Source organism: Salmo salar, chromosome ssa15 (genome assembly GCF_905237065.1).
Source record: "Salmo salar chromosome ssa15, Ssal_v3.1, whole genome shotgun sequence".
Lineage (NCBI taxonomy): Eukaryota > Metazoa > Chordata > Actinopteri > Salmoniformes > Salmonidae > Salmo > Salmo salar.
In genome coordinates, this window is record NC_059456.1 from 44,096,509 (window position 1) to 44,123,246 (window position 26,738).

At 44.1% G+C, this 26,738-nt stretch overlaps 1 protein-coding gene and 1 non-coding gene across 2 annotated transcripts in view; both read left to right on the forward strand.

Annotated features, from left to right (window-relative positions):
- Positions 1–26,738, forward strand: part of kcnh5a (potassium voltage-gated channel, subfamily H (eag-related), member 5a) — a 142,343-nt gene that overhangs the window by 9,776 nt on the left and 105,829 nt on the right. The window lies entirely within an intron of this gene.
- Positions 296–365, forward strand: trnae-uuc (transfer RNA glutamic acid (anticodon UUC)). The gene has a single exon. It is a non-coding gene; the product is annotated as a tRNA-Glu (tRNA).

The following is a 26,738-nucleotide window of genomic DNA, read 5'->3' on the forward strand; positions in this document are numbered from 1 at the left end:
TGCTGCTGTATTCTGATGACAGTATACTCTAAAAGTATGATATTTACCATATTTTAACTGCAACTCAGTAAGTTAATGTAACTTTATAGGATAACTAATACAGTACAATATTGTAAAAGTATGCACTGTGGCAACACTTGGCATTCAACTGGGATTTGAACTCACAACCTTTTGGTTTCGAGCAACCTGAAATGTTCCTGTTATGCCTCAAACTGTGGGCATGACAAAGATTGGCCACAGATGCTGTCAATAATTGTCTGATTATTTGATGACACCAATGTAAAAAAAAATAGCAGTGTGGCTCAGTTGGTAGAGCATGGTGTTTTCAACACCAGGGTTGTGGGTTCGATTCCCACGGGGGACCAGTATGGGAGAAAAAAATGTATGAAATGAAATGTATGCATTCACTACTGTAAGTCGCTCTGGAAAAGAGCGTCTGCTAAATGACTAAAATGTAAATGTTACCAGACGGTCCAAAAAGTACCCAAGTGCATTGTGATTGCCAGTAAATATGCATCAAAAGAATGACACAGTATGATTTTTTTGTTGTTGTTTTTACACCACATTTAACAGCAATTGCCAAAAGTGTAGAGAGTTGTACCTAGCACCCAAAATGGTTTGACATGGACAAATGAAGAACCCTCTGGTTCCAGGTAGAACCAATGAGAAAGGTTGTTCATTCTCATTGGTTCTACCTGGAACCAGAGGGTTCGTCATGAGAGGGTACTATAGGAAGCACCCTACAGGGACGAGGGTTCCTCATGAAAGGGTTCTAAATGGTTCCATGGTTCCTCTATAGGGACAAATCAAAGGGTTCTACGTTGCATTCAAAAGGATTCCCACAGTGGGACAAATGACAGATTCCTCTTATCTCTAATCTTTTAACAATCTCTATCATACCCACAGACCTGATGATGTAGCAGGAAATTCAGGTCACTGGCAACCAAGAGGAGTTCCAAGTAATCAGAACACAGCAGCATACTGTACCTCACAGTAATAACACCTTCATTCAGCCCAAAAAATACAGTAACTTGTATATTTACCATTTAATGCAACCAGTAGCCAGGATTATTTTTTTTTACATCTAAATGAAAAAAGTTTTTGTTCCTAATGGAACCGTCCGCGGATGGTTACGCTATACAAAGGACCAATATTAAAGGTTATCCACACCGCAAAGCGGGTTCCCCTACTGGAAAAAAATGAATAGCCCTTTTTTGGTACACACTAGAACCTTTTTCTCTGAGAGTGTAGCCTACTCAAACAGTAACTATTCAAAAAAAGAATTGTTTAACACACACAAATTGAAATTGCCTCTAAAATCCGTTTTGTTACAATAAAAAAATATATAAACACTAAACAGCAGCTGTACATTTATGTCCGTCTTACTATTTACACATTTAAATGACAGCTAGCCTATCTGTATCCACCAGGGAATAGCTTCACATACCCTCCTTCAATAGTAAAGCTAGGCATACATTAGTCAACAACAAAAATCTTGACATCTTGGCAGGACTCACATTATGCGAAATGTCTGCATAATGTTGTCATCCTGAAGTCTGCGACCGGTGTGCTCACGTTACACGAGTTTGCTCAGATTGCAACCTGGCTCTAGACCCCTCCTGTTCCTGCTGGGCGTGGCACCAGTGGCTTTAAGAAGTGTCATCGTTACCCCTCACTACACAACATACTACCGAAAATGTATGTCATGTCAGAAAAATAATCGGGACCTAAAATGCGGACCGGGAGACCGTAAGGCCCATAATCACAAGTCTCTCACCTGCTCATATTACGCAACCTACGACTACACAATTTACCTGCGATCTCAGAAATTTACCATGGATCCCAAATCATTGCATAATCTCAGTTTAAAATCGTGTAATGTATGGCCATTTTAACACATTAGTGGGTGTTCATCTGTCTCTTTCCCTTGCTCTCTCTTGCTCTCTACTACTGTCTTGGCTACAATTACTGTTGCCCCTTAAGTGGCTTTTTAAATGAATTATTGTTTAAAGTTGGTATAATATTTAAAATGACACATCATTGATCCGCCATAGTAACTTTTAAAATGTTGTGGAATGTAATAAAAAAAAAAGTGTGTGTAATCTCATCACTATGAGGCCAATCCCAGTAGGCTTAAGCATATCTCCAAAAACAATGATAAAAAAATAAACAATGAACAATGAATAGTAATACATATTTTAATTCACCCATTACTGTCTCACATAAAATGGACAAGAAACCTCTTCCAAGAATTGTAATCTGAATGAGGGGTTGATGTAAGACAGGACTGAATCACAACACACCCCTTTAAAGCTTAGGGTTAGAGTGATCATGCAGTGTTTTCATGCGCTGAAAAAGATACAAGTGGAGCATTGTGATTTGTTTGATGGAGTCACTGCAGTTACTTTCAACCAGAGCAATGCCACTTTGGTTGTACTGTACATATTGATGGTGGTAAAATGGACCATCTTGGTGCCCTTTCAACCCTCTCCCCAGTTCATTTGATAAGTTGACAAGCTAGTTTCATGAACCCAGTCTCTCCATTCTATGTTGGTGTTCAGGACTCCAGAGTGGGATTGTGAATTGGCCTGCCTGTCCTTCAGTGCTCATCCTCATCACCTTTCAATGCACCGGTGGACACTTCCACTAGGACAGGTGACACATCCCCCTCTCTAAACGGCCCTCTGTTTGCCTGTTGTGGCAGAGTACGCCTCTGACCCCTACACTATAGTTGTGGCACAAACCACGATTCACCACCAATCATATACTCTCCTCAGTAAACGAACACTCTTGGTCGATGGGACATTCATTGTACGATGCAGTTTGGTTAGGAAACTATAGAGGGAGGTCATCACGGTGATGGTCCTTCTGCTCTTTCCCCATGTCACTGCAGTTTTCTGGATCATTGTAGTGACTTTTCCTCTTTTGCTCCAATTATATTAAAATCAGGGAGTGGAGACCATCATACTCATCATTTAAAGGTTTCACCATGGGTTTGTGACATTGAATTTTGTACAAGTAAGAGGGTGAGTATGAATGACTTTAACTGAACCCTGTGGGTGGCACCTGTAGGCTGCCTAATAGCCTGATGACAATCAGTGACTACAGTGCATTCAGAAAGTATTCATACACCTTGACTTATTCCACATTTTGTTGTGTTACAGCCTGAATAAAAAATAGATTAAATAGATTTATTTTCTCACTCATCTAATCACAATACCCCATAATGACAAAGTGAAAACATGTTTTAAGAAATGTGTTCACATATATAGAAAATTAAGTACAGAAATATCTAATTTACATATCTATTCACACCCCTGAGAAAATACTTTGTAGAAGCACCTTTGGCAGCGATTACAGCTGTGAGTCTTTCTGGGTAAGTCTCTAAGAGCTTTCCACACCTGGATTGTGCAACATTTTTCCATTATTCTTTTCAAAATTCTTCAAGCTCTGTCAAATTGGTTGTTGATCATTGCAAGACAACAATTTTCAGATCTAGCCATAGATTTTCAAGTTGATTTAAGTCAAAACTGTAACTGGGCCACTCAGGAACATTCACTGTCTTCTTGGTATGCAACTCCAGTGAAGATTTGGCCTTGTGTTTTAGGCTATTGTCCTGCTGAAAGGTGAATTAATCTCCCAGTGTCTGGTGGAAAGCAAACTGAACCAGGTTTTCCTCTAGGATTTTGCCTGTGGCTAGTTCCATGCCGTTTCTTTTTTTACCCTGAAAAACTCCCCAGTCCTTAACGATTGCAAGCATACCCATAACATGATGCAGCCACCACTATGCTTGAAAATATGGAGAGTGGAGCTCATTAATGTGTTAACACATTAATAACACTTTGTATTCAGGACAAAAAGTTAATTGCTTTGCCACATTTTTTTTGAAGTATTACTTTAGTGCCATGTTGCAAACAGAATGCATGTTTTGAAATATTTGTATTCTGTACAGGCTTCCTTCTTTTCAATTAGGTAAGTATTGTGGAGTAACTGCAATTTTTTGAGCCATCCTCAGTTTTATTCTATCACAGCCATTAAACTCTGTAATTGTTTTAAAGTCACCATTGGCCTCATGCCGAAATCTTTGAGGGGTTTCCTTCCTCTCTGGCAACTGAGTTAGGAAGGGCGCCTGTGTCTTTGTAGTGACTCGGTGTATTGATACACCATCCAAAGTGTAATTAATAACTTTTAATGTTGAGATGCGTCTATTACTTGAACTGTGGAGCATTTATTTGGGCTGCAATTTCTGAGGCTGGTAACTCTAAGTTATTCTCTGCAGTAGAGGTAACTCTGGTTCTTCCATTCCTGTGGCAGTCCTCATGAGAGCTAGTTTCATCATAGCGCTTGATGGTTTTTGCGACTGCACTTGAAGAAACTTTCTTGAACTTTTCCGTATTGACTGACCTTCATGTCTTGATGTAATGATGGACTGTCTTTTCTATTTGCTTATTTGAGCTGTTCTTGCCATGATATGGCCTTGGCTATCTTCTGTACTCCCCCCCCATTTGAAGAATCTCAAATGTAAAATCTATTTGATTTGTTTAACACTTTTTTGGTTACTACTGTCAAGGGCGTCGTAAGGATAGGACCAAGGCGCAGCGGGTAAAGTGCTCATACTTAATTTATTTGACGTAACGTGAACACTTAAACAAAAATAACATAACGACTAAACAGTTCCATAAGGCACACAGACTATACAGAAAATAACCACCCACAAAACACATGTGAAAACAAACCCAACTAAATATGGCCTCCAATTAGAGACAACGACAACCAGCTGCCTCTAATTGGAGGTCATTGCCTAAAACCCAACATAGAAATAGAAAATATAGAACCTAAACCAAAAACACCGAAACACACAAAACAAACACCCCCTGCCACGCCCAGACCAAACGACAATGACAAATAACCCCTTTTACTGGTCAGGATGTGATAGTACCCCCCCCCCCCCCCCAAAGGTGCAGACCCTGAATGCACCTCAAAAACAAAACACCCCACAAAAACAACCCCAAACTTGAAGGGAGGGTGGCCACCGTCAACGACGGTCCCTGTGCTACACCCCCCCTTCCCAATCCTCCCACTACGGAGGTGGCTCTTGCTCTGGGCGTAGCTCCCGTTCAGAAGACTCTGGGCTGCGTGGCATCGCTGGATACTCCGGGCTGAAGAGCGTCGCTGAAGTCTCCTGGCTGAGAGGCGTCGCTGGAGATTCCGGGCTGAGGGGCGTCGCTGGAGGCTCCGGGCTGAGGGGCGTCGCTGGAGGCTCCGGGCTGGGGGGCGTCGCTGGAGGCTCCGGGCTGGGGGGCGTCGCTGGAGGCTCCGGGCTGGGGGGCGTGGCTGGAGGCTCCGGGCTGGGGGGCGTGGCTGGAGGCTCCGGGCTGGGGGCGTGGCTGGAGGCTCCGGGCTGGGGGCGTGGCTGGAGGCTCCGGGCTGGGGGGCGTGGCTGGAGGCTCCGGGCTGGGGGGCGTGGCTGGAGGCTCCGGGCTGGGGGGCGTGGCTGGAGGCTCCGGGCTGGGGGGCGTGGCTGGAGGCTCCGGGCTGGGGGGCATGGCTGGAGGCTCAGGGCTGGGGAGCGTGGCTGGAGGCCGAGTGCTCACAGCAGGCACTGGCTGTACCGGGTTATGGAGGCGCACTGGAGGGTGAGTGCGCGGAGCAGGAACAGGACCTACTGGACTGGTCAGGCGCACTGGAAGCCTGGTGCATGGGGCTGGCTTTGGAGGCGCCAGACTAGTAACACGCACCTCAGGGCTAGTGCGGGGAGCAGGAACAGGACGTACTGGACTGGGCAGGCGCACTAGAGGCCTGATGCTTGGGGCTGGCTTTGGAGGTGCCAGACTAGTAACACGCACCTCAGGGCTAGTGCGGGGAGCAGGAACAGGACGTACTGGACTGTGCAGGCGCACTAGAGGCCTGATGCGTGGGACTGGCTTTGGAGGCGCCAGCCTATTAACACGCACCTCAGGACTAGTGCGAGGAGCAGGAACAGGGTAAACTGGACCGAGGAGATGCACTGGTGGCCAGATGAACTGCACCGGAGCACTTCTCCCTGGCTGCCGGCCAACTCTCGCCCGGCAACGCTGCGGAGCCCTTATTGACCGCACCGGACTGTGCGTGCGTATGGGCGACACAGTGCATATCTCCGCATAACAAGGTGCTTGCTTGATCCGTCGCTCCCCAGAATAAGCACGGGGAGTTGGCTCAGGTCTCCATCCTGACTCTGCCCAACTCCCCCGTGTGCCCCCCCCACCCCCCCACCCCAGAATTTTTTGGGGGATGCCTCTCGGCCTCATGTAGCTCCCTTAATTCCCTCTCCCAGAAACGTCGTTCTGCCCTTGCTGCCTCCACTTCTTTCCATGGACGGCGATTCAATCCCTTCTGGATCTCCTCCCATGTCCAGGATCCCTTGCCGTCCAATATTTGCTCCCATGTCCGTTCCTCCTGCTGCTCCTTCTTCCGCTGCTTGGTCCTCTTTCGGTGCTCCAATCCCCGCTGCTTGGTCCTTGTTTGGTGGGTGGTTCTGTCAAGGGCGTCGTAAGGATAGGACCAAGGCGCAGCGGGTAAAGTGCTCATACTTAATTTATTTGAAGTAATGTGAACACTTAAACAAAAATAACAAAACGCCGAAACAGTTCCATAAGGCACACAGGCTATACAGAAAATAACCACCCACAAAACACAAGTGAAAACAAACCCAACTAAATATGGCCTACAATTAGAGACAACGACAACCAGCTGCCTCTAATTGGAGGTCATTGCTAAAAACCCAACATAGAAACAGAAAACTAGATATACACATAGAAAATATAGAACCTAAACCAAAAAACACTGAAACACACAAAACAAACACCCCTGCCACTCCCTGACCAAACTACAATGACAAATAACCCCTTTTACTGGTCAGGACGTGACAACTACATGATTCCATGTGTTATTTAATCGTTTTGATATCTTCACTATATTCTACAATGTATAAAATAGTAAAATTAAAGAAAAACCCATTAATGAGTAGGTGTTCTAAAACCTTTGACCGGTAGTGTATATTAGTCAAGTCTTTGTTCAGCCACGACTTCAAGACACATAGGATTTTACAGTTATTCAGTTCCCGTTGATAGGATAGTCTCGAACGGAGCTCATCCAGTTTGTTTTCTAGTGATTGTACATTCGCCAAAAGAACAGAGGGTAGAGGCGGTTTATTTTCTCGATGATGTAGTCTAGACAATGGACCCGCTCGTTTGCTTCTCTTGCGCAATCTATTCCTCTTTCGAGGCACGGGGATTAGGGCCTGGTCCGCAATGAGGAGTACATCCACAGCTGCCCGACTTGTTGAAGTAGAAATCTTCATCCAAATTGAGGTTAGTGATCACTATTCTGATGTCCAGAAACTGTTTTAGGTCATCGGAAATGACGACGGAAATATTATGTAAAAAAAAAAGTTCAGATCAGTGTAAAAAATAACATAAAATAACAGAATTGATCAGGAGCCCGTAAAATGGCAGCTATCCACTTCAGTGCCATCTTCACATTTGAATGTTGTTTATCCTAACCTAGTTTTGTAGGATTGGGTATAACCATGCTGTTGTAGCATGCATATACATGTGCTATAACAGCTTATTACATTTCTGCCTCAGCAAAAAACATTTGCCAACTTTCGCTTTCATCGACAGCGCTCTACAACTTAAAATCAGATTGAATCCTCTCCTAATTCTGTGCAACCAACCATCCAGGTTGTCCACGCAACTGTATATTGACGGTATATTGCACAGTGATCTAAAGCCTGTAATTTCATGTTTCACTTTAGGGCACTCATCACGCAAATATAATTCAGCCATGCACCTCCACTACAGGTGTAAGCCATTTTTCTCAGATGAGCCTAATCTCTTAAGGGGGTAAAAAAAATATATATATATATATGAGAATAGAGGGGCAGCAACAGTTCTCTTTTTCATTGCATATATTAAATAACTTCAGTGCTGAATGAGTGTTGTTCACCCCTCTCAAATCCCAACCCCTTAGACCTGGGGGCATTGACTGATGGGGTTTTGTATCTAGTGTAAGTGTCCCGTGTGGAGTCGAGTGTAGGCCTCTTGTTTTGCACAACTGGCCATCTCTCCCCATCCAGAAGAGAACAGCTCCTTTTTCATAGGACTTACATAAGACTACTCACTATAGCTAGGAGCAATACTCAGCATGCAGCATGGACTGGTGCATTACAATAAATAGAAGGGGTGTGCTGAAAAATAGTGGGCGAGGGCTAAGGGCTCTATTCAATCTGTGTCGCTGAAGCGTAACATATTGCGTGATAGAAATCTGAAGGTAATTTCTGTTTGAGCCAACATATGCAGCGTTTACCGTGAATGCAGTTTCCGCCAACACGGAATATTGTGCTTTAGTGCTGAATTTCTGCGGTACGGATTGAATAGAGCCCTAAATCAGTGAATTCAATCGGACAAAAAAAGAGACAGACTAGGTGAAAGGTGGAAAAATGACATATGAGGGAAAGACAAAGAGGAATAGGAGGAATCAGGAAACTGGAAGATGGTACTGAGGAAACTGGGAGATATAGGTATTCATTAGACAGATCAACAAAAAAACATTGGAGATAGAATAGAGATACAGAAAACAGTGTGTGGTAGAAGACAAAAAAGGTAAATCAGGTACTAAATTGTTTGTTCTGGGAGGATGTCTCTTCATTTTAAGGTTGTTTTGTTTAACAAAGAGCTGACTCTTCCATTTGTTGTTTACCTAAACCATGCAGGCACAACAACCAAACTGTCTGCCGTGGTGGCACTTTGCCTCCTGCCTCATGAATATTACAGTTGCCTTCGAATATGTATCAGTAAATCAGCTCAGATATTTCCAGGTCTAGTGAATACCCACTACATAGCCACATTAGGTAATTAAAATGTGCCCTGGAAGCATACTGGCAGTTTGGACACACCTACTCATTCAAGGGCTTTTCTTTATTTTGTACTAAGTAATCATTAATGATTTGCATTATCTCAATTAGGCCTATCATTATGCCACTGCATGACAATGCACATTTATTATAGCCCACAATTGTTATTGTCTTTGAAGCCAAAAAACAGGATGTGTATTTGGGGGAAATGCTCTAAATAGCAAGTTGTTATTTTCATAACAATACATGAAACCAAAATTGCACTAGCCTACTGGGTGAATTAATGAAAATATCACAACCTATATTTTAATAGTAATAAAGCAGGCTTGAGAAGCGGTGGGTGCACGATCAATATCTACCTTCGTAACATGGATGAAGCCTGAGATGGAATGTGAAGCTAACTGCTTGCTAATTTCAGAAAAGCCTGAATACATCTAGCATCGAGTCGTAGTTTAGGCCTGTGGCAGTGACTACAGGGCAAAACCATTTGAGCAAGTCTCAAATGGTTACACAACCATTTGAGCAAGTCTCAAATGGTTACGCAACCATTTGAGACTTGCTGCCACTCCAATCTGTCCCCGAAATACATTCAATTGTTGGGAAACTATTACTACCACCACCACATCAGTTAAATTGGCACAGCACTCTCACTAACAGGTGCAACAAATGTAGCCTCTTAAAAGGCACACCTCAAATATGTTAATGAGCCAGAAACAACAATACCATGCACCCACTAGTGGTCAAATGTTTTTTGGCACTCCAAAAATACTGTACACCATTCAAAATACAGCAATTCTTTCCCTTCCCACATTTTTCCACAATGCACCATAATTGACAGTATGCTGCAATATGCTCCACAGTACTTTACTGTTGATAAATGTACCAATGCATTGTAGAAATCACAGTTTTTCATTACCGTGTAATATTCGGTATAATACATTTTTGTAAATCAACTGGCAACTTCAGAAAGTTTCCAGTTGACAATTCCATAATGCAGTGCTGTGACAGTAATGTACTGTTAAACCAAAATTTCTTTGGCATTTACACTATAATTTACCATTTACCCCTACAATCACCCAGAGTGCATTGCCATATATGGCATTTTACTGTAAATAATGAATATGGTACTTTACTATTAGTTTTATTGAATAATACTGTAAAAACATCCAGATTATTTTTTACAGTGTAGTTGTCAGGTATGTTAGCGTATTTGACTAACATAAACGTATATTAGTTTAAATGAATCGGCAAAGCTAATGTAATAGCTACCTATCTCGACAATCCAACTTCTATTGTGGCAATATCCCTCCCAATAAACTGCGCTGGCCTCAAAGTGAATGATTTTGTGACAGTTGCTTCAAAACTCATTTCAAAAGTTGGAGTACTTTTCTTGGAATGATTCCTGGAATTAATAAATAAACACATTCTTGCAAAACAATATGATGTATTGTGTATTTCTGACACTGATATTGTTCCCATTGCATATTAACACTTTTGGATAACTGCTCATTTAGACCCTTTACAAATATGAAAAAATATTTTATTTTTTATTAATAGCTAATTGTATCCCATGTATTTATTAAAACACCATTAACTCATGTTGATTATAGAACCCTTATTGTAAAGTTTAACCTTATCTTTTTTTCTAAACAAACCACCTTTTTTAAAAAGGTTACGGTGGTACAGTTTGTTGTATCAATGGTGATATACTGTACAGGTCAAAAGAAGAAGCTTTCTCACTAGTTAAGTATTCAACATTCTCACTAAGGTAAAATCCAAATGTCTCTTGCACTGCAAAAATACATGTTTAGATAAGTGTATTCAACAAAAGTGTTGACAGTATGAGACAAACACAAAACAGAATGTTCATTAAAAAAACATCTTGGTGTTGAATTAATTGTATCTTTAACTTATCCCATCAACCTAGTTAACATTTTAGATTAAATAGGGCCCTTATTCTGAGAACTGGATAACAGCCCAGCAGCTGCAGTCCTGCCTCCCACACTCACCGGGAAAACACGGTGCTGCATCTTTCATCCAAAGCAATATGCCTCCTATTCATCACCCTCATGATAAGCTGTCGCCAGCACCACCATATCATAAGCCCACATATATGCTGAAGGAGTGTCTTTGTCACGTAATAACGACAGAAGGACCCTGAAAACATTGCCGTGGTTAAGCCTTGCATGTGACGTCAATATGCATTTTTTAGCACCTCAGGTTTGGGGCAAATCCAATTCAACACATTACTGAGCACCACTCTCCATATTTTCAAGCATAGTGGTGGCTGTATCATGTTATGGGTATGCTTGTAATCGTTTAGAACTGGGGAGTTTTTCAGAATCAAAAATATACGGAATGGAACTAGCCACAGCTACATTCCTAGAGGAAAATCTGGTTCCTTCTGCTTTCCACCAGACACTGGGAGATGAATTCACCTCTCAGCAGGACAATAATCTAAAACACAAGGCCAAATCTACACTGGAGTTGCTTAACAAGAAGACAGGGAATATTTCAGAGTGGCCAAGATAGTTTTGACTTCAATCTGCTTGAAATTCTATGGTAAGACCTGAAAATGGTTGCTAAGCAATGATCAACAACCAACTTGACATAGCTTGAAAAATTTTGAAAAGAATAATGGCCAAATATTGTACAATCCAGGAGTGCAAAGCTCTTAGAGACTTGCCCAGAAAGACTCACAGCTGTAATCGCTGCCAAATGAGATATTTCTGTATTTAGTTTTCAATACATTTGCTTACATTTCTTAAAACATGTTTTCACTTTGTCATTATGGGGTATTATGTGTAGGTGGGTGATTTATTTTTTATTTTTTCATTTTTTTTAAATTTGTATTTATTTAATCTGTTTTGATATCAGGCTGTAACACAAGTCAAGGGATATGAATACTTTTTGAAGGCACTGTACATTTCAAGATTGACATCACACAGGCATTTTTATTGGGTTTTGATGCAATGCCACACGGGTCTTTTATTTGTTTAAATGTCAACTGTAGTAATGCTGACATGGAAGTCTTCGCCTTTGTGCTCTTTGATGCGTAATGTACAATGATTGAATTCCTCCGACTTTTGCATGAGAACTTGAGATTTGAATACTGACATGTTAACTATAACACACAAGCTACCCTACTGTACACATTATGGTACAACATCAGAGTGTAATGCTAAACTGCCAAACTATGACAGCGATTAGCCTGGCTGTAGTGGAGTCTAAGTTACTTCTCTGGCTGTATCAGTGATGTTGCTCTTCTTTTGTGAGAGGAGGGGAGTTTATCACCAGTGACAGTGGGCACATAATTAGCTACATCTGAAGACTCTGATCTCAGGCCAAGATCTGGGTCACCTCAGCCCTTGGGGCCAGTCCATTCCTCTGACCCTTGACCCCTGAGGCCACTAAAGCTTTAGCCACAGTCTATCAGCTTCTATAATGAGCCCTGGACTCTTACAGATTTACAGAGTGGGAGCAAGGCAAGGAGACGAGAGAGTGGGAGAATGAGGTTTATTCAGCTGGAGATGGATGCTGCTGCCCCATTTAGTAGCTGTGTCAAGTCCTCCTCTCTCCATCCCACCTCCTCTCTTTCTGTCTTTGTTACTCTCTCACTTACTTGTTTGTTCGCTCGCTTGCTCGCTCCTTCACATTTTCTCTCTCTTGCTTTCTCAATACACAAAAAAGGGGATTTGTGTCATAATAGGTATGTAATGTTTGGAATAAATGCCCTGATTCCATCAGAGTGCTATGCCATTGTGTCCTGTTTAGCTGTCTATTTTTGGTCTTTCCTGAAGAAACTGTTTTTTGCTGAATCAGTTCTCAACTGGGGAGAGACACAAGAGTTACTAAAAAGTTGCAAAGTTGTGTAGAAAAAAGTCAGTGTCCCTAAAACTTTAATAACCCTAGAAGCGCCAACCGGTGTCAATTATGACCGCAAGGGGTCAAAAACGTAGTAATTTTTAAACTTTTTTTTAATCCTAAAATTGTAGGACTTTGTCAAGCAACTAGTTACCCCCTCATTTGTAGATATTTTTACCCCCCCCCCCAAATTTTTTTTTATTAAGCTCTAACTTTGGAAACCTTTTGGGCTATCAACTCAGTCCCAATTCCATCTGAAAGATGAGATTCTCAACTGGTATACAGCAGGGGTCTCCAACAGGTAGATCGCAAGCTACCATTAGCTCGCAGTCAACCTATGAGTAACTTGCCAATCAGTTCTGAAAGTACAAGCATTTTTAAATGTTCCAACATAAAGCTCCTGACTACTAGCCAATCAAAGCAACATTGACATTATCCCACCCCTACAAAGCCAAACATAACACAATATCTGCCAATTAATTTCCAGCCAAATTGCTCCTCTCTGTCTGTTCGGTGCATGTGCTTATCTATCACGCTATATATAGCCAGTTAATGATAACCATCTTGTGGGTAGACAGACTTTCCCCAAAAACCTTCTCAATTAAATGTTAACTGCATTGTAGGCTTACCTGGCAGAACTGTATCATTATTATTTGTATCAATTGGGTGGTGATTGTTTTGAGTGTAGTAGGTGTAACAGCAGAAACACTAGACTGACACATCCCTCTCTTGCTAGATGCACAATTAAAGGGGAATTACAAGTATTTTTTTATTACTATGATCATGTCTTCTGATGTGATTTAAGCATTGACATGGACTCAGAACATATGTTTTAGTTGTTTCTCTATGAATAATGTAATAATCCCAAACCAGGAAAAATACAACTGAGAAAAGAGAATTCAGGAAAATAAAAAACATTATTTTATGGGGCCCCCTTAGAGTTGTTTATTAACCATTATTTTACCAGGTATATTGACAGAAATCACATCTCTTGTACATCATGGACCCGGGAAAGAGTTGCACGGTAAAGGAGAAGAATGTACCCCTGGTATAGAGACATTGACTGGAGGCTAATATGTATTTATATTTTTGAGTTATATGGGCAAAAATATGGGTACAACTGTACAACTGCTCCAGAGTTCCTCTGTGGTAATGTGAGAACTTTCCAGAAGGGACAACCATCTCTCCAACACTCCACCAATCAGGCCTTTATGGTAGAGTGGCCAGACGGAAGCCACTCTTCAGTAAAAGGCACATGACAGCTGGCTTGGAGTTTGCCAAAAGGCAACTAATGACTCTCAGACCATGAGAAGCAAGATTCTCTGGTCAGATAAAACCAAGACTGAACTTGTTGTCCTGAATGCCAGCGTCACGTCTGGAGGAAACCTGGCACCATTCCTACGGTGAAGCATGGTGGTGGCAGCATCATGCTGTGGGGATGTTTTTCAGCGGCAGGGACTGGGAGACTCGTCCGGATTGAGGAAAAGATGAACGGAGCAAAGTACAGAGAGATTCTTGATGAAAACCTGCTCCAGAGCGCTCCGGTCCTCAGACTGGCGTGAAGGTTCATCTTCCAACAGGACAACGACCCTAAGACCACAGCCAAGACAATGCTGGAGTGACTTCGGGACAAGTCTCTGAATGTCCTTGAGTGAGCCAGCCAGAGCCCGGACTTAAACCCGATCTAACATCTCTGGAGAGACCTGAAAATGGCTGTGCAGCGACGCTCCCCATCCAATCTGACAGAGCTCAAGAGGATCTGCTGAAAAGAATGGGAGAAACTCTCCAAATACAGGTGTGCCAAGCTTGTAGCGTCATACCCAAGAAAACTTGAGGCTGTTATCGCTGCCAAATGTGCTTCAACTAAGTACTGAGTAAAGGATCTGAAATACTAATATTTCAGTTTTTATTTTTAATACATTTGTTAACATTTCAAAAAAAAATTTTGCTTTGTCATTATGGGGTATTGTGTGTAGATTGATGAGGGGGAAAAACAATTACTACATTTTAGAATAAGGCTGTAACATAACAAAAATTTAAGTGGTCTGAATACTTTCCAAATGCACTGTATACGTGACTTGCTCAATCATAATCAGTCACTTTGACCCCGAAACACAGTCTTATACTGTGCTGGAAAGAGGAGAATGCTAGCTTTCTAATGAGACCAACATAATCTCTCTACTCCAAATATCAAGTGAGTTATGTGCCATTACCTGGTGATTTTCCACCAAATGTTTTGGCGAAAAACGCAGTCAAAGTTTGCAGTTACTTTTAAGACATTTATTCAAATAATTAGTAAGAACTATTTACTTAATACCAAACACAATACATGAAATCCATTGACATGAGTGCTTATGTTCTTCTTTTTCTCACTCAGTCAAGCTCACTTACACGCTCATTCTCTCTCACACACACACACACACACACAGAGGCTACATATAAATTACATCTTGCTCTAACTATACAGACAGTGTCTGTCTGCATCGTTGTTGCGCACCCACATGCATGCACATGTATACGTGCACATGTACAGTATATGTGCACGTGTGCATGTGTATACGGGTAAACGCTTGCACATATATTTGTAGACATACAAGCGACAAAATGTATTGGCTACATTCACTTGTTTTCGCACATGTACATGGACATCGTGTGGACATAGTTGTTGACATAGTGGACGATTCGCTGAATGTCCTCGTAGGACAGCACCCGTTTGCTGGTGAGACGACCCCGATACCTTTTCTTCCTTGGAGCCACACCATGTTCCTTGTCGTACACACACCACAAACCGTACACACACCACAAACAGTACACACACCACAAACAGTACACACACACACACCACAAACAGTACACACACACACACACCACAAACAGTACACACACACACACCACAAACAGTACACACACACACACCACAAACAGTACACACACACACCACAAACAGTACACACACACACACCACAAACACAACACACACACACACACACACACACACACACACACACACACACACACACACACACACACACACCACAAACAGTACACACACACACACACACACCACAAACAGTACACACACACACACTTTTTAACTAGTATTGTAGATGGGTCATGTTTGATATAAAGGTATGGGAAAATTTCATACACTGAACAAGAATATAAATGCAACATGAAACAATTTCAAAGATCTTACTGAGTTACAGTTCATATAAGGAAATCAGTCAAATGAAATAAATACATTAGGCCCTAATCTATGGATTTCACGACTGGGCATATTTCAGAGATACAATAACAAATGTTAGGCTGGGTATCAGTCAAGTAAGACCTGATGAGAATGATGATAGGTGCCCTAGTCTACCACACAAAGGCACTATGGATTTGTGTTCCCTGACTGACAGACATGCTCAGGAAAGTGATACCTGCCTTCTCGATCCTATCCCCACCACCTTATTCAAAACAGTTTTACATTTACATTTAAGTCATTTAGCAGACGCTCTTATCCAGAGCGACTTACAAAATGGTGCATTCACCTTATGATATCCAGTGGAACAACCACTTTACAATAGTGCATCTAAATCTTTTAAGGGGGGGGTTAGAAGGATTACTTTATCCTATCCTAGGTATTCCTTAAAGAGGTGGGGTTTCAGGTGTCTCCGGAAGGTGGTGATTGACTCCGCTGTCCTGGCGTCGTGAGGGAGCTTGTTCCACCATTGGGGTGCCAGAGCAGCGAACAGTTTTGACTGGGCTGAGCGGGAACTGTGCTTCCTCAGAGGTAGGGGGGCCAGCAGGCCAGTGGTGGATGAACGCAGTGCCCTTGTTTGGGTGTAGGGCCTGATCAGAGCCTGAAGGTATGGAGGTGCCGTTCCCTTCACAGCTCCGTAGGCAATCACCATGGTCTTGTAGCGGATGCGAGCTTCAACTGGAAGCCAGTGGAGAGAGCGGAGGAGCGGGGTGACGTGAGAGAACTTGGGAAGGTTGAACACCAGACGGGCTGCGGCGTTCTGGATGAGTTGTAGGGGTTTAATGGCACAGGCAGGGAGCCCAGCCAACAGCGAGTTGCAGTAATCCAGACGGGAGATGACAAGTGCCTGGATTAGGACCTGCGCCGCTTCCTGTGTGAGGCAGGGTCGTACTCTGCGAATGTTGTAGAGCATGAACCTACAGGATCGGGTCACCACCTTGATGTTAGTGGAGAACGACAGGGTGTTGTCCAGGATCACGCCAAGGTTCTTAGCACTCTGGGAGGAGGACACAAGGGAGTTGTCAACCGTGATGGCGAGATCATGGAACGGGCAGTCCTTCCCCGGGAGGAAGAGCAGCTCCGTCTTGCCGAGGTTCAGCTTGAGCTGGTGATCCGTCATCCACACTGATATGTCTGACAGACATGCAGAGATGCGATTCGCCGCCTGGTTATCAGAAGGGGGAAAGGAGAAGATTAATTGTGTGTCGTCTGCATAGCAATGATAGGAGAGACCATGTGAGGATATGACAGAGCCAAGTGACTTGGTGTATAGCGAGAATAGGAGAGGGCCTAGAACAGAGCCCTGGGGGACACCAGTGGTGAGAGCGCATGGTGCGGAGACAGATTCTCGCCACGCCACCTGGTAGGAGCGACCTGTCAGGTAGGACGCAATCCAAGCGTGGGCCGCGCCGGAGATGCCCAACTTGGAGAGGGTGGAGAGGAGGATCTGATGGTTCACAGTATCAAAGGCAGCAGATAGGTCTAGAAGGATGAGAGCAGAGGAGAGAGAGTTAGCTTTAGCAGTGGGGAGAGCCTCCGTGACACAGAGAAGAGCAGTCTCAGTTGAATGCCCAGTCTTGAAACCTGACTGATTAGGATCAAGAAGGTCATTCTGAGAGAGATAGCAGGAGAGCTGGCCAAGGACGGCACGTTCAAGAGTTTTGGAGAGAAAAGAAAGAAGGGATACTGGTCTGTAGTTGTTGACATCGGAGGGATCGAGTGTAGGTTTTTTTCAGAAGGGGTGCAACTCTCGCTCTCTTGAAGACGGAAGGGACGTAGCCAGCGGTCAAGGATGAGTTGATGAGCGAGGTGAGGAAGGGGAGAAGGTCTCCGGAAATGGTCTGGAGAAGAGAGGAGGGGATAGGGTCAAGTGGGCAGGTTGTTGGGCGGCCGGCCGTCACAAGACGCGAGATTTCATCTGGAGAGAGAGGGGAGAAAGAGGTCAAAGCACAGGGTAGGGCAGTGTGAGCAGGACCAGCGGTGTCGTTTGACTTAGCAAACGAGGATCGGATATCGTCAACCTTCTTTTCAAAATGGTTGACGAAGTCATCCGCAGAGAGGGAGGAGGGGGGGAGGGGGAGGAGGATTCAGGAGGGAGGAGAAGGTAGCAAAGAGCTTCCTAGGGTTAGAGGCAGATGCTTGGAATTTAGAGTGGTAGAAAGTGGCTTTAGCAGCAGAGACAGAAGAGGAGAATGTAGAGAGGAGTGAGTGAAAGGATGCCAGGTCCGCAGGGAGGCGAGTTTTCCTCCATTTCCGCTCGGCTGCCCGGAGCCTTGTTCTGTGAGCTCGTAGTGAGTCGTCGAGCCACGGAGCAGGAGGGGAGGACCGAGCCGGCCTGGAGGATAGGGGACAGAGAAAATCAAAGGATGCAGAAAGGGAGGAGAGGAGGGTTGAGGAGGCAGAATCAGGAGATAGGTTTGAGCAGAGGGAAGAGATGATAGGATGGAAGAGGAGAGAGTAGCGGGAGAGAGAGAGCGAAGGTTGGGACGGCGCAATACCATCCGAGTAGGGGCAGAGTGAGAAGTGTTGGATGAGAGCAAGAAGGAAAAGGATACAAGGTAGTGGTCGGAGATTTGGAAGGGAGTTGCAATGAGATTAGTGGAAGAACAGCATCTAGTAAAGATGAGGTCAAGCGTATTGCCTGCCTTGTGAGTAGGGGGGGAAGGTGAGAGGGTGAGGTCAAAAGAGGAGAGGAGTGGAAAGAAGGAGGCAGAGAGGAATGAGTCAAAGGTAGACGTGGGGAGATTAAAGTCACCCAGAACTGTGAGAGGTGAGCCATCCTCAGGAAAGGAACTTATCAAGGCGTCAAGCTCATTGATGAACTCTCCAAGGGAACCTGGAGGGCGATAAATGATAAGGATGTTAAGCTTGAAAGGGCTGGTAACTGTGACAGCATGGAATTCAAATGAGGAGATAGACAGATGGGTCAGGGGAGAAAGAGAGAATGTCCACTTGGGAGAGATGAGGATTCCAGTGCCACCACCCCGCTGGCTCGATGCTCTAGGGGTATGCGAGAACACGTGGGCAGACGAAGAGAGAGCAGTAGGAGTAGCAGTGTTATCTGTGGTAATCCATGTTTCCGTCAGCGCCAGGAAGTCTAGGGACTGGAGGGTAGCATAGGCTGAGATGAACTCAGCCTTGTTGGCTGCAGACCGGCAGTTCCAGAGGCTGCCGGAGACCTGGAACTCCACGTGGGTCGTGCGCGCTGGGACCACCAGGTTAGAGTGGCAGCGGCCACGCGGTGTGAAGCGTTTGTATGGCCTGTGCAGAGAGGAGAGAACAGGGATAGACAGACACATAGTTGACAAGCTACAGAAGTGTTGTTTCTTGTATTATTGTCTCCTGTGTCTTTAGAGAACTGTTTCACTTTGATATCCTTTTTCTTCTGTCCTGATTTTCTCTTTCTTTTCTTCTGTTAACTAGATTCTTTGTTGTTCTTCGTTAGCTAGCTAGCTTCTTCCAAAAGAGTCCCTAGCAACTGCTTAGCAACTGGTAAACAATTCAGCTTGCTAAGATAACTACAATTTTATGAAAAATAGTTATTTTTCAAAACGCCTATCTTCTTTGTTTGTTGCTTGTTTTTTCTCCTATTCAGTCTTGCAGTTTTCTTTTGCTTTTTTCCGATGTACTTCACTCTAAAAACCATGTAAATTTCAATATTTGTAGGAGCTCATTTTTCAGCTGCTGCTGCTCAAATTGGAGTTCCGGAACATATTTTTTTTGAATTGCATATCTGAAGAAGTGTTATCCACTGCACTAAACACTGCTATGGTGAAACTCCTTCTGAAGAAAAGTAGTCTAGATTCTTCAGCTCTTACATATTTTTGGCTAAACTACAACCTTAAGCAAAATTGTGGAGAAATCGGTTTTAAAACAGCTGAATTATTTTGTATTTTTGAAAATTCCAATCTGGTTTTTGGGCCCGCTACAGCACAGAGACATCCTTAGTTAAAGTGGTAAATAATCTTAGAACCAACACAGATGCCAAACAGCTCTCTGTCCTTGTACTCTTGGATTAAAGTGCTGCATTAACCTGGAGAGGTTGGTTGGCCTCTCCGGTCCAGTTCTAAATTGGTTTAGGACTTATTTAACCGGTCAAGAGTTTTTTTGTCACCCTTGGTGAACATAACTCAGAGAAAATGCATATCACATGTGACGTTCCACAAGGTTCAATTTTGGGTCCGGTACTGCCCGGTTTATATACTATATGTTACCCCTTGGTAGCGTTATCAGAAAGCACAGCATTGATTTTCACTGCTATGCAGACGATACACAACTTAATATTTCTTTGTACCCAGAGGATTTCAGCTCCACGGATAAATTATTAGACTGTATTAGTGATTTAAATACTTGGATGGCTCACAACTTCCTCCAGCTAAATCAAGACCGAGGTACTTATTGTTGGAGCCAAATCACAGAGAGAGAATCTGGCTGCACATTTTTATTCACGGGTAATAAAGATAGAACACCAGGTAAAAAACCTACAGTAAGTGTTATTTTAGATTCTGAACTCAATTTCGACTTACACATTAGCAATGTGACCAAAATAGCTTTTTACCACCTGAGGAACATTGCCAAGGTGTGGCCGTTTCTCTCTCAAGCTGATACAGAGACTCATCCATGCTTTCATTAAAAGCAGGCTTGACTACAATAATGCTCTCCTGTCTGATCTACCGAAGAAAGCCATTGGTCAACTGCAAAACATACAGAATGCTGCAGGAGGGGTACTGACCAAGACCAGACAGAGAGCACACATTACACCGCTTTTAAGGTCTATGCACTTGCTGCCTGTGAGTTTTAGAATTCATTATAAGATTCTTTCATTGGTTTTTAAATCAATCCACGATTGTGCACCCCAATACATGTCAGACATGGTTTTATGTTATGTCCCTCAGGTCCTATGGCACTGGCCTTTTAACTATCCCAAAGCCTAGGACCAAGATGCATGAAGAGGCAGCTTTTTGTTAATATGCCCCCAGCCGAAACTGTGGACATTTTTAAGAGATCTTAAAACACACCTTTGTAGCTTTGCTTTTCCATAGGGTGCTTTTTAGTCATTCTGTTTTTATTGTTATTGTTTTTTATCCTCTTATGTTTGTTGTGTAGTAAATATTGAAGTTTTTATTTTCATTGTTTTTTTTTCCTGTGAAGCACAGTTTGTTGCATTCCAGGTCTGAAATGTGCTGTATAAATAAAGCTTGATTTGATTTGATCTGGGCAGGGGTGTACTTGGCAGCCAGGCCCACCCACTTGGGAGCCAGGCCCGAGCCAATCAGAATGAGTTTTTCCCCACAAAAGGGCCTTATTACAGACAGAAATACTCATCAGCACCCCCCACACCCCCTCAGATGATCCCGCAGGTGAAGAATCCAGATGAGGAGGTCCTGGGCTGGTATGGTTACACATGGTCTGAGGTCGTGAGGCCGGTTGGACATACTGCCAAATTATCTAAAACAACATTGGAGGCAGTTTATGGTACAGAAATTAACATAAAAATATCTGACAACAGCTATGGTGGACATTCCTGCAGTCAGAATGCCAATTGCACGCTGCCTCAAAACATCTGTGGCATTGTGTTGAGTGACAAATGTGCACATTATAAAGTGGCCATTACACAAGGTGCACCTGTGTAGTGGTCGTGCTGATTAATCAGCTTCTTGGTATGCCACACCTGTCAAGGGGAAGGATTATCTTGGCGAAGGAGAAATGCTCAATAACAGGGATGTAAACAAATCTGTGCACAACATTTTGGAGAAATACCGTTTTTGTGCATATGGTACACTTGGGATCTTTTATTTCAGCTCATGAAACATGGGACCAACACTTTAGATGTTGCGTTTATATTTTTGTTCAGTGTTGATGGTCATTTCATGCATTTATGTAACCTGTCTTTAGGACAAGTAGGACAAATATAAGCACCCATCATGCACGCATGCATACACGCACAAACATACACACACAGAAACACACAGACAGACAGGTCCAGAAGTTACTGTAAAGGTTTTATGCGCTACACATTCCTCATCTCCCTCTCATGTGTCCACACACACACACACTCACACTCACACTCACACTCACTCACACTCAAGCCCCATAAGTTACTAGCTACATAGCTAGGTTGCACACATCCTCCTCTTCTCTCTCTCTCTCGCTCCCATGCCCCACACACACACACACACACGGCTTTAATATAATAGCAAGCTAGCTAGTCAGTTTATTTGTGCCTCATCACATACACACACACAAACACAGACACTGACAGATAGGCAGACACAGAAACACACATACATTACACTTTACTCACTCACAGCCAACTGAACTTGACTAATAGTTGAATGGGAAGCACTTACTATTGGTGAGTTAATTAATCTGGTCACTTTTCTTGACCATCTCCTCATGGGTAAAAAGCAAATAGTAGGGCTTTCTTCGTTGGTCTTGCAAGTGCACCTGAACTCGTGAGCCTTTTCAATTTCTTGCCCAGCATCACTGACATATTCCCCGTCGACCGACTGAAGCACCGTAATTGACGGATCCACCATTAACGGGGGTCTTCCTCGGTTGCTTCCTCAAGGGGCTCGGCCTCGACTTCGGTGAGCTCGTTTGAGTCGCTGTCTGCGGAGTCGCTGATGGTGACGCACTCCGGCTGAGTGTCAAAAAGTAGTTGCCAATAAGTCGACGCCACTGATAGTCTGAACCAGTTCCCAGCACAACATTATTATATAAAATTGCCGATTTCTCTCTCTCGGGAATTCATCGATGCAGTAGAAAGCTAAGCTAGCTAGCTAAGGTGTAGGCAGTAGTGACAGTGTGACTGTGTGATTGGTTTTGAAGTGCGAGAGAGTGTAGCCTGAGGTACACTTTGTTTTCCCGTGGTTTATAAGTTACAGTAGCTTTTGATTGGGCAAACAGGAAAATGAACCGATTGAATAGCCTATTGTAGCTTGATTCAAAATATATAGCTAGCTAGCTAGTTTGTAATTCATTCATGATTTCGGAATAGGGGAGGGTTGTAATAGTGCAGTTAAGATACTGCCGTGAAAGCCTGATATGTTGCAAGCTAGCATCCACCGAACCAATGTGAAAGTGCTTCGTTGCTATGTTTCATCCTACGTTTAGAAGATTAAAAACTATATTTATACTCTGAATTTGGCAATAATACATACAGATTATGAAAGCAAAAACATTGTTTTGTTAAAACCAGATGAAACCCCCAACAGCGACAAATGTAAACGTTAACCTGTTAGGGCTAGGGGGCAGTATTGACACGGCCGGATAAAAAACGTACCCGATTTAATCTGGTTACTACTCCTGCCCAGTAACTAGAATATGCAGATAATTATTGGCTTTGGATAGAAAACACCCTAAAGTTTCTAAAACTGTTTGAATGGTGTCTGTGAGTATAACAGAACTCATATGGCAGGCAAAAACCTGAGAAGATTCTGAACAGGAAGTGGCCTGTCTGACAAGTTGTTGTTCATCTTGGCTCTTTTTATTGAAGACTGAGGATCTTTGCTGTAACGTGACACTTCCTACGGCTCCCATAGGCTCTCAGAGCCCGGGAAAAAGCTGAATGATATCGAGGCAGCCTCTGGCTGAAAGACATTATCGCGTTTGGCAAGTGGCCGATCAGAGGACAATGGGCTTAGGCACGTGCACGAGTCGACCCCGTGCTTTATTTTCTTTCCTCTTTTTACCTAAACGCAGATTCCCGGTCGGAATATTATCGCTTTTTTACGAGAAAAATTGCATAAAAATTGATTTTAAACAGCGGTTGACATGCTTCGAAGTACGGTAATGGAATATTTAGAATTTTTTTGTCACGAAATGCGCCATGCTCGTCACCCTTATTTACCCTTTCGGATAGTGTCTTGAACGCACGAACAAAACGCCGCTATTTGGATATAACAATGGATTATTTGGGACCAAACCAACATTTGTTATTGAAGTAGAAGTCCTGGGAGTGCATTCTGACGAAGAACAGCAAAGGTAATAACATTTTTCTTATAGTAAATCTGACTTTGGTGAGTGCTAAACTTGCTGGGTGTCTAAATAGCTAGCCCTGTGATGCCGGGCTATCTACTGAGAATATTGCAAAATGTGCTTTCACCGAAAAGCTATTTTAAAATCGGACATATCGAGTGCATAGGGGAGTTCTGTATCTATAATTCTTAAAATAATTATGTTTTTTGTGAACGTTTATCGTGAGTAATTTAGTAAATGGGTGTCTGATTATTTCTGGCTGGGTACTCTGCTGACATAATCTAATGTTTTGCTTTCGTTGTAAAGCCTTTTTGAAATCGGACAGTGTGGTTAGATTAACGAGAGTCTTGTCTTTAAAATGGTGTAAAACAGTCATATGTTTGAAAAATTGAAGTTTTTGCATTTTTGAGGTATTTGAATATCGCGCCACGGGATTACACTGGCTGTTGAGTAGGTGGGATGCAAGCGTCCCACCTAGCCCATAGAGGTTAACAAAAACACCATTTATATTCAAGTTAAGCCATTGCGACTTCCAGCAGATTATGATAGAGTGCATCACATATCCTCCGGGGGTTTAGTGGGACCTCTACTACATAGACATCACCTGTTTAGGGGGTGCCAGAGGACTGTTGGTTATTGAATGTAATGACAGTGTACACACACACACACACAACTTACTTTTTGTAACTTTTGTTGGATCCTTCCAATGTCTCATGATTTTGTCAAACAACAGTTTTTTTTTTTGTACATCTGTGTCCTTGTTTGTATTCTTTGCATCAATATGAATGTATTTGATTTAACAGTTGTGTTGACTGATGGAAGCATTTTCTTGTTGGAGTAAAATTTAGTGGTACACCCACAGTGAGGGGAATTTGAACCTCTATCAGAGTGGTGCAGTTCAAGCTCAATAGAGTGTAATGCGATGCAACTGGCGGCAGAGAAGTCAGGCGCAGGAGAGCGGAAACTGATTTACAACGGTTGTGTTTAATAACCATAAACCACCGTCAGCAGAACAATACAATAAATGGGTCAAACAAAACCCGGTAAAATACCAGCATACCGTGCACAAGCACTACAACAAACAATTACGGACAAGGACATGGGGGGGAACAGATGGTTAAATACACAAGATGTAATTGATGGAATTGGAACCAGGTGTGATGGAAGACAAAACAAAACCAATGGAAAATCAAAAGTCGGTGAGGTCGACCGCCGAACGCCACCCGAACAAGGAGAGGGATCGACTTCGGCGGAAGTCGTGACAGTACCCCACCCCCTTGACGAGCGGCTCCAGCAGCACGTCGACACCGGCCTCGGGGACGACCCGGAGGGCAAGGCGCAGGGCGATCCGGACGAAGACGGTGGAACTCCTCCAGCATTGAAGGGTCCAACACGTCCTCGACCAGAACCCAGCACCCCTCCTCCGGACCGTACCCCTCCCACTCCACGAGATACTGAAGGCCTCCCCAACCGACGCCTCGAATCCAGTATGGAACGAACGGAGTACGCCGGGGCCCTTCAGATGTCCAGAGGGGGGCAGAGGAACCTCACGCACCTCAGACTCCCGGAGCTGGCCAGCTACCACCGGCCTGAGGAGAGACACATGGAACGAGGGGTTGATACGGTAATCGGGTGGAAGCTGTAACCTATAACAAACCTCGTTCACTCTCCTCAGGACTTTAAATGGCCCCACAAACCGCGGACCCAGCTTCCGGCAGGGCAGGCGGAGGGGCAGGTTTCTGGTCGACAGCCAGACCTGGTCCCCCGGTGCTAACACCGGTGTCTCACTGCGGTGGCGATCTGCGTTCTCCTTTTGGCGCGTCACAGCCTGCTGAAGGTGGACATGGGCGGCTTCCCATGTCTCCTCCACGGGCCTGAACCAGTCGTCCACCGCAGGAATCTCGGCCTGACTCTGATGCCAAGACGCCAGAACCGGCTGGTACCCCAGTACGCACTGGAAGAGAGAGAGGTTAGTGGAGGAGTGGCGGAGCGAGTTCTGTGCCATCTCGGCCCATGGCACGAACGCTGCCCAATCCTCCAGCCGGTCCAGGCAATAGGACTGCAGAAACCTACCCACATCCTGGTTCACTCTCTCCACCTGCCCATTACTCTCGGGGTGAAACCCTGAAGTAAGGCTGATCGAGACTTCCATAAACGCCTTCCAGACCCTAGACGTGAACTGGGAACCCCGATCAGACACTATATCCTCAGGCACCCCGTAGTGCCGGAAGACGTGTGTAAATAAGGCCTCCGCAGTCTGTAGGGCCGTAGGGAGACCGGGCAGAGGGAGGAGACGACAGGACTTAGAGAAACGATCCACAACGACCAGGATTGCGGTATTACCCTGTGAGAGTGGAAGATCAGTCAGAAAATCCACGACAGGTGCGACCAAGGCCGCTGTGGAACAGGTAAGGGGTGTAGCTTACCTCTGGGCAGGTGCCTAGGAGCCTTACACTGGGCGCACACCGAGCAGGAGGAAACATAAACCCTCTAGTCCTTAGCCAAGGTAGGCCACCAGTACCTCCCGCTCAAACAGCGCACTGTCTGACCGATCCCAGGATGACCAGAGGAGGGTGACGTGTGGGCCCAATAGATCAACCGGTCACGGACAACAGACGGGACGTACAGAGGCCCAGCGGGACACTGGAAGGGGAGCGGGCTCTGCACGTAACGCCTGCTCTATGTCCATGTCCAGCTTCCACACTACCGGCACCACCAGGCAGGAGGCGGGGAGTATGGGAGTGGGATCCATGGGCC